Below are 8,636 nucleotides of genomic sequence, written 5' to 3'. Positions count from 1 at the left end.
TCGAAAATTATGAAAAGATTAACAAGAAAACACCAAACTTAAAGTTTGGCACAAGATTAAATCAAGAAAAATTATTTTTGAAAAAGGATTTTAAAAAGAAGGTGCCCAATTGCTAAGAACATAAACACACGCTATAACCAACTGAGCTAAAAATGTAACGTATTTTAAAGATGTATTATTTTTATGGATAAAAGTATAATTTTTGAAAGTTAATGTTTTGAAAAAGCACAAGAAAAACAAGAAAAGACACAAAACAAGAAAAACTCAAGGTCAAACAAGAAAAATAAACAAGAACAACTTGAAGATCAATGAAGAACAAAGAGCACAAGTTTGAAAATTTAAGGAAAAATATAAAAGATGCAATTGACACCAAACTTAGAACAAGACACTAGACTCACGAAAAATTAACAATTAATAAAGAAAAATAATATTTTTTTTTTGAAAAGAAACTATCCTATCAGAATTTAATGACTCTATAACAATAAAAATAAATTATTCCTAATCTAAGAAATAAAATAAACCTTTAGTTGTTCAAACTCGAATAATCCCCGGCAACGGCGCCAAAAACTTGGTGCACGAAATTGTGTGGCCAATATTAATGGACTATTTAACATAGCTTCGCACAACTAACCAGCAAGTGCACTGGGTCGTCCAAGTAATACCTTACGTGAGTAAGGGTCGATCCCACGGAGATTATTGGTTTGAAACAAGTTATGCTTATTTTATTATTCTTAGTCAGGATATTAATTAAAATTATCAGTTGGAATTATTAGATTGAAAAGAATAAAAGAGGATAAAATCGTTACTTGTTGTGCAGTAATGAGAAATATGTTGGAGTTTTGGAGATGCTTTGTCCTCTGAATTTCTGCAATGTAATATTCAACTCAATTGTTTGTAAAGCACGTCTACGGCAAGCTGTATGTAGGGTGTCACCATTGTCAGTGGCTACCTCCCATCCTCTCAGTGAAAACGGTCCAGGTGCTCTGTCACAGCACGGCTAATCAGCTGTTGGTTCTCGATCATGTTGGAATAGGATCCATTGATCCTTTTGCGTTTGTCATCACGCCCAGCAATCGCGAGTTTGAAGCGTGTCACAGCCATTCAATCCTTGAATCCTACTCGGAATACCACAGACAAGATTTAGACCTTCCGGATTCTCAAGAGTGGCCGCCATCAATTCTAGCTTATACCGCGGAGATTCTGATTAAGGAATCTAAGAAAAGCTCATTCAGTCTGATGTAGAACGGAGGTGTTTGTCAGGCACACGTTCATGGATTGAGGGAGGTGATGAGTGTCACGGATCATCACCTCCTTCATAATTAAGCGCGAATAAACATCTTAGATCAGACCATACACACGTTTGAGTGAAATAGAAACAATTGCATTAATTCATCGAGACGTTGTAGAGCTCCTCACCCCCAACAATGGAGTTTAGAGACTCATGCCGTCAAAGTGTATAAAATTCAGATCTGAAAATGTCATGAGGTACAAAATAAGTCTCTAAAAGTTGTTTAAATAGAAAACTAGTAACCCAGGTTTACAGAAAATGAGTAAACTAAGATAATTGGTGCATAAATCCACTTCTGGGGCCCACTTGGTATGTGCTGGGGCTGAGACTAAAGCTATCCACGAGCTTAGGCTTTTCTTGGAGTTGAACTTCAAGTTATAACGTGTTTTGGGCGTTCAACTCCGGATCATGACGTGTTTCTGGCGTTTAACTCCAGACAGCAGCATGTACTTGGCGTTCAACGCCAAGTTAGGTCGTCTATCTTCGCCCAAAGTATGGACTATTATATATTGCTGGAAAGCCCTGGATGTCTACTTTCCAACGCCTTGAGAGCGCGCCAATTGGACTCCTTTAGCTCCAAAAAATCCATTTCGAGTGTAGAGAGGTCAGAATCCAACAGCATCAGCAGTCATTTTTCAGCCTAACTCAGATTTTTGCTCAGCTCCCTCAATTTCAGCCAGAAAATACCTGAAATCACCGAAAAACACACAAACTCATAGTAAAGTCTAGAAATATGATTTTTGCCTAAAAACTAATAATATTCTACTAAAAACCAATTAAAACATACTAAAATCTACATGAAATTACCCCCAAAAGCGTATAAAATATCCGCTCATCACTTGTTTTCTTGAATTGTCTGCCATCTCTAGTGAGATTCTTGCAGCTTGCACCTCAAAGATCCCTAGCTTCTCCATTACAGAGAGAGGCATGAGGTTTATGCTTGACCCTAGATCACACAGAGCCTTCTCAAAGGTCATGGTGCCTATGGTACAAGGTATTGAGAACTTCCCAGGGTCCTGTCTCTTTTGAGTTAATCTCTGCCTAGTCAAGTCATCCAGTTCTTTGGTGAGCAAAGGGGGTTTATCCTCCCAAGTCTCATTACCAAATAACTTGTTATTTAGCTTCATGATTGCTCCAAAGTACCTAGCAACTTGCTCTTCAGTGACATCTTCGTCCTCTTAAGAGGAAGAATACTCATCAGAGCTCATGAATGGAGAAGTAATTCCAATGGAATCTCTATGGTCTCAGTGTGAGCCTCAGATTCCCATGGTTCCTCATTAGGGAACTCATTTGAGGCTAGTGGACGTCCATTGAGGTCTTCCTCAGTGGCGCTCGCTGCCTCTTTCTCCTCTCCAAATTCGGCCATGTTGATGGCCTTACACCCTCCTTTTGGATTCTCTTCTGTATTGCTTGGAAGAGTACTAGGAGGGAGTTCAGTAACTTTCTTACTCAGCTGACCCACTTGTGCCTCCAAGTTTCTAATGGAGGACCTTGTTTTAGTCATGAAACTTTGAGTGGTTTTGATTAGATCAGAGACCATGGTTGCTAAGTCAGAGTGGCTCTGCTTAGAATTCTCTGTCTGTTGCTGAGAAGATGATGGAAAAGGCTTGCCATTGCTAAACTTATTTCTTCCACCATTATTGTTGTTAAAACCTTGTTGAAGTCTCTGTTGATCCTTCCATGAGAGATTTGGATGATTTCTCCATGAAGGATTATAGGTGTTTCCATAGGGTTCTCCCATGTAATTCACCTCTTCCGTTGATGGGTTCTCAGGATCATAAGCTTCTTCTTCAGATGAAGCGTCCTTAGTACTGCCTGGTGCAGCTTGCATTCTAAACAGACTTTGAGAAATCTTATTGACTTTCTGAGTCAATATTTTGTTCTGAGCCAATATGGCATTCAGAGTATCAATCTCAAGAACTCCTTTCTTCTGATTCGTCCTATTGTTCACAGGATTCCTTTCAGAAGTGTACATGAATTGGTTATTTGCAACCATTTCAATGAGTTCTTGAGCTTCTGCAGGCGTCTTCTTCAGATGAAGAGATTCTCCAGCAGAGCTGTCTAATAACATCTTGGACAGTTCAGACAGACCATCATAGAAGATACCTATGATGCTCCATTCAGAAAGCATGTCAGAAGGACACTTTCTGATCAATTGTTTGTATCTTTCCCAAGCTTCATAGAGGGATTCACCTTCCTTCTGTCTGAAGGTTTGGACTTCCACTCTAAGCTTACTCAATTTTTGAGATGGAAAGAACTTTGCCAAGAAGGCATTGACTAGCTTTTCCCAAGAGTTCAGGCTTTCTTTAGGTTGTGAGTCCAACCATATCCTAGCTCTGTCTCTTACAGCAAAAGGGAATAGCATAAGTCTGTAGACCTCAGGGTCAACCCCATTGGTCTTGACAGTGTCATAGATTTGCAAGAATTCAGCTAAAAACTGATGAGGATCTTCCAATGGAAGTCCATGGAACTTGCAATTCTGTTGCATGAGAGAAACTAATTGAGGCTTAAGCTCAAAGTTGTTTGCTCCAATGGCAGGGATAGAGATGCTTCTCCCATAGAAGTCGGGAGTAGGTGCAGTAAAGTCACCCAGCACCTTTCTTGCATTGTTGGCATTGTTGTTATTTTTGGCTACCATATCTTCTTCTAGTTTGAAGATTTCTGTTAGGTCCTCTACAGAGAGTAGTGCTTTAGCTTCTCTTAGCTTTCGCTTCAAGGTCCTTTCAGGTTCAGGGTCAGCCTCAACAAGAATGCCTTTGTCTTTGTTTCTGCTCATATGAAAGAGAAAAGAACAAGAAAGTATGGAATCATCTATGTCACAGTATAGAGATTCCTTGAGGTGTCAGAGGAAAAAAAGAATAGAAGGAGAGGGTAGAAGAAGAATTCGAACTTATCTTGAAAGATAGAATTCGAATTATTGATAATGGAGGAGTGTTAGTCCTTAAATAGAGGGATGTGAGAAGAGGGGAAGAATTTTCGAAAATAAAGTAAGAGATTTTGAAATAATTAAAAGAAATTTTGAAAAATTGATTGGTGATTTTCGAAAACTAAGATTGAGAAAGTAATTAAGCGATTTTTGAAAAAGATTTTGAAATTAGAAATAAAAAAGATATGATTGAAAATTATTTTGAAAAAGATGTGATATAAAAAGATATGATTGAAAAAATATAGTTTTAAAAGATATGATTGAGAAGATATGATTGAAAAACAATTTAAAAATATTTGATTTTTAAAATTAATGACTTGGCTAACAAGAAATTTAAAAGATATGATTCAGACATTAAACCTTTCTCAACAGAAAAGGCAATATAATTGAAATGTTGAATCCAATCATTAATTGTTAGCAAGTATTTTTGAAAAGTGGAAAGAAATTGATTTTGAAAATATATGATTGAAAAGATATGATTTGAAAAAGATTTGATTTTTGAAAAATTATGAAAACTTGAAAAAAATTGAATTAAAAACAAAATCTTCCCTCTTGTGCCATCCTGGCGTTAAACGCCCAGAATGGTATCCATTCTGGCGTTTAACGCCCAAAATGCTACCCTTTTGGGCGTTAAACGCCCAGCCAGGTACACTGGCTGGCGTTTAAACGCCAGTTTTCCTTCCTCACTGGGCGTTTTGAACGCCCAGCTTTTTCTGTGTAATTCCTCTGCTGTATGTTCTGAATCTTCAATTCTCTGTATTATTGACTTGAAATGACACAAATTAAAAAAAATTTTTGAATTTTTAATGATGAGGAATAATCAAAATACAACTAAAATCAAATAAACAATACATGCAAGACACCAAACTTAGAAGTTTGTATACTATTGACACTAACAAATTGAAAATGCATATGAGAAATAAAATACACTAAAGAGAAGAGAATTTAAAGATCAGAGTAAGGAAATCATCAAGAACAACTTGAAGATCAATGAAGACACATGAATGAATTCGAAAAAATGCAAGAAAAATAGAAATATGCAATTGACACCAAACTTAAAATGAGACACTAGACTCAACAAGAAACATAAAATTATTTTTTTGGTTTTAAGATTTTATAATTTTTTGGGATTTTTTTGAAAATTGAGTGAAAAAGAAAATAAGGATATCAAAATTCTTAATGAGAATTCCAGGAATCATGCAATGTTAGTCTAAAGCTTTAGTCTAAAGAAATTAGACATGGCTAGCCAAGCTTCAGCAGGACATTACATTCAAGAGCTAAATTGATGAGAATCAATCAGCTTTGGTGATGATAAGAACATCACCTTGAAACACTAGAATTCATTCTTAAGAACTCTGAAGAAAAATACCTAAGCTAAGCAACAAGATGAACCGTCTGTTATCCAAACTCAAACAATCCCCGGCAACAGCGCCAAAAACTTGGTGCACGAAATTGTGATCATCAAGGGCGCCATCAACATGGTACGCTCAATTGCAATCTCAACTCTTTATGACAACTTTGCACAACTAACCAGCAAGTGTACTGGGTCTTCCAAGTAATAAACCTTACGCGAGTAAGGGTCAATCCCACGGAGATTGTTGGTATGAAGCAAGCTATGGTCATCTTGTAAATCTCAGTCAGGCGGATTTAAATGGTTATGGAGGATTAATGATTAAAAGATAAATAAAACATAAAATAAAGATAGAGATACTTATGTAATTCATTGGTGAGAATTTCAGATAAGCGTATGTAGATGCTTTGTCCCTTCCGTCTCTCTGCTTTCCTACTGTCTTCATCCAATCCTTCTTACTCCTTTCCATGGCAAGCTGTATGTTGGGCATCACCGTTTTCAATGGCTACAGTCCCGTCCTCTCAGTGAAAATGTTCAACGCGCTCTATCACAGCACGGCTATTCAGCTGTCGGTTCTCGATCATGTCGGAATAGAATCCAGTGATTCTTTTACGTCTGTCACTAACGCCCCACAATCGCAAGTTTGAAGCTCGTCACAGTCATTCAATCCCTGAATCCTACTCAGAATACCACAGACAAGGTTTAGACCTTCCGGATTCTCAAAAATGCGGCCATCAATTCTAGCTTATACCACGAAGATTCTGATTAAGGAATCCAAGAGATATCCACTCAATCTAAGGTAGAACGGAGGTGGTTGTCAGGAACACGTTCATAGGTGAGAATGATGATGAGTGTCACGGATCATCACATTCATCAAGTTGAGGAACAAGTGATATCTTAGAACAAGAATAAGCTTAATTGAATAGAAGAACAATAGTAATTGCATTAATACTCAAGGTACAACAGAGCTCCACACCTTAATCTATGGTGTGTAGAAACTCCACCGATGAAAATATATAAGTGATAATGGTGATCATTGGCTTCGGCCCCAGAGAGGGAACCAGAAGAACCCAGATGAAAATAGAATAGCAAAAGGTCCTATTTGTAGAAAACTAGTAGCTTAGGGTTTACAAAGATGAGTAAATGACATAAAAATCCACTTCCGGGCCCACTTGGTGTGTTCTTGGGCTGAGCATTGAAGCTTTAATGTGTAGAGACTTTTCTTGGAGTTAAACGCCAGCTTTTGTGCCAGTTTGGGTGTTTAACTCCCATTTCTGTGCCAGTTCCGGCGTTTAACGCCAGAATTCTTGAGCTGACTTGAAACGCCTGTTTGGGCCACCAAATCTCGGGAAAAGTATGGACTATTATACATTTCTAGAAAACCCAGGATGTCTACTTTCCAACGCAATTGTGAGCGCGCCAATTGGGCTTCTGTAGCTCTAGAAAATTCACTTAGAGTGCAGGGAGGTCAGAATCCAACAGCATCTGCAGTCCTTTTCAGCCTCTGAATCATATTTTTGCTCAGGTCCCTCAATTTCAGCCAGAAAATACCTGAAATCACAGAAATACACACAAACTCATAGTAAAGTCCAGAAAAGTGAATTTTAACTAAAAACTAATAAAAATATAATAAAAACTAACTAAAACATACTAAAAACATACTAAAAACAATGCCAAAAAGCGTATAAATTATCCGCTCATCACAACACCAAACTTAAATTGATGCTTGTCCCCAAGCTGCTGAAAATCAAATAAGATAAAAAGAAGAGAATATGCAATAAATTCCAAAAGCATCTATCAAGATCAGTATTAATTAGATGAGCGGGGCTTTTAGCTTTTTGCCTCTGAACAGTTTTGGCATCTCACTCTATCCTTTGAAATTCAGAATGATTGGCTTCTATAGGAACTTAGAATCTGGATAATGTTATTGACTCTCCTAGTTAAGTATGATGATTCTTGAACACAGCTACTTTATGAGTCTTGGCCATGGCTGGTGCACGAAATTGTGATCATCAATGGCGCCATCAACATGGTATGCTCAATTGCAATCTCAACTCTTTATCACAACTTCGCACAACTAACCAGCAAGTGCACTGGGTCGTCCAAGTACTAAACCTTACGCGAGTAAGGGTCGATCCCACGGAGATTGTTGGTATGAAGCAAGCCATGGTCACCTTGTAAATCTCAGTCAGGCAGATTCAATTGGTTATGAATGATATATGAATAAAGCATAAAGATAGAGATACTTATGTAATTCATTGGTGAGAATTTCAAATAAGCGTATGGAGATGCTTTGTCCCTTCCGTCTCTCTGCTTTCCTACTGTCTTCATCCAATCCTTCTTACTCCTTCCCATGGCAAGCTGTATGCTGGGCATCACCGTTGTCAGTGGCTACAATCCCGTCCTCTCAGTGAAAATGTTCAACGCACCCTGTCACGGCACAGCTAATCATCTGTTGGTTCTCAATCAGGTTGGAATAGAATCCATTGATTTTTTTGCGTCTGTCACTAACGCCCAACCTTCAGAAGTTTGAAGCTCGTCACAGTCATTCAATCATTGAATCCTACTCAGAATACCACAGACAAGGTTTAGACCTTCCGGATCCTCTTGAATGCCGCCATCAATTCTAGCTTATACCACGAAGATTCTGATTAAGGGATCCAAGAGATATCCACTCAATCTAAGGTAGAACGGAGGTGGCTGTCAGGCACACGTTCATAGGTGAGAATGATGATGAGTGTCACGGATCATTACATTCATCAGGTTGAGGAACAAGTGATATCTTAGAACAAGAACAAGCTGAATTGAATAGAAGAACAATAGTAATTGCATTAATACTCGAGGTACAGCAGAGCTCCACACCTTAATCTATGGTGTGTAGAAACTCCACCGTTGAAAATACATAAGAACAAGGTCTAGGCATGGCCGAATGGCCAGCCTCCCAAAGAGAGTTCAATCATAAAAACATGATCAAAAGATGATCCTAAGATCTAAAATGATCCAAAGATTGAAAGATGAAAATACAAAAACAAAAGGTCCTATTTGTAGAGAACTAGTAGCCTAGGGTTTAC

General features: G+C 38.0%; 1 non-coding gene across 1 annotated transcript; it reads left to right on the top strand.

Moving 5' to 3' along the window:
• Nucleotides 1–3,413: 3,413 nt before the first annotated feature.
• Nucleotides 3,414–3,521, top strand: LOC130952700 (small nucleolar RNA R71). The gene has a single exon (XR_009074877.1). It is a non-coding gene; the product is annotated as a small nucleolar RNA R71 (small nucleolar RNA).
• The last annotated feature ends 5,115 nt before the right edge of the window (nucleotides 3,522–8,636 follow it).

The sequence above is a fragment of the Arachis stenosperma genome, chromosome 9 (genome assembly GCF_014773155.1).
Source record: "Arachis stenosperma cultivar V10309 chromosome 9, arast.V10309.gnm1.PFL2, whole genome shotgun sequence".
Classification (NCBI taxonomy): Eukaryota; Viridiplantae; Streptophyta; class Magnoliopsida; order Fabales; family Fabaceae; genus Arachis; species Arachis stenosperma.
The sequence above is the reverse complement of the archived record's forward strand: the minus strand, read 5'-3'. Positions and strand labels throughout refer to the sequence as shown.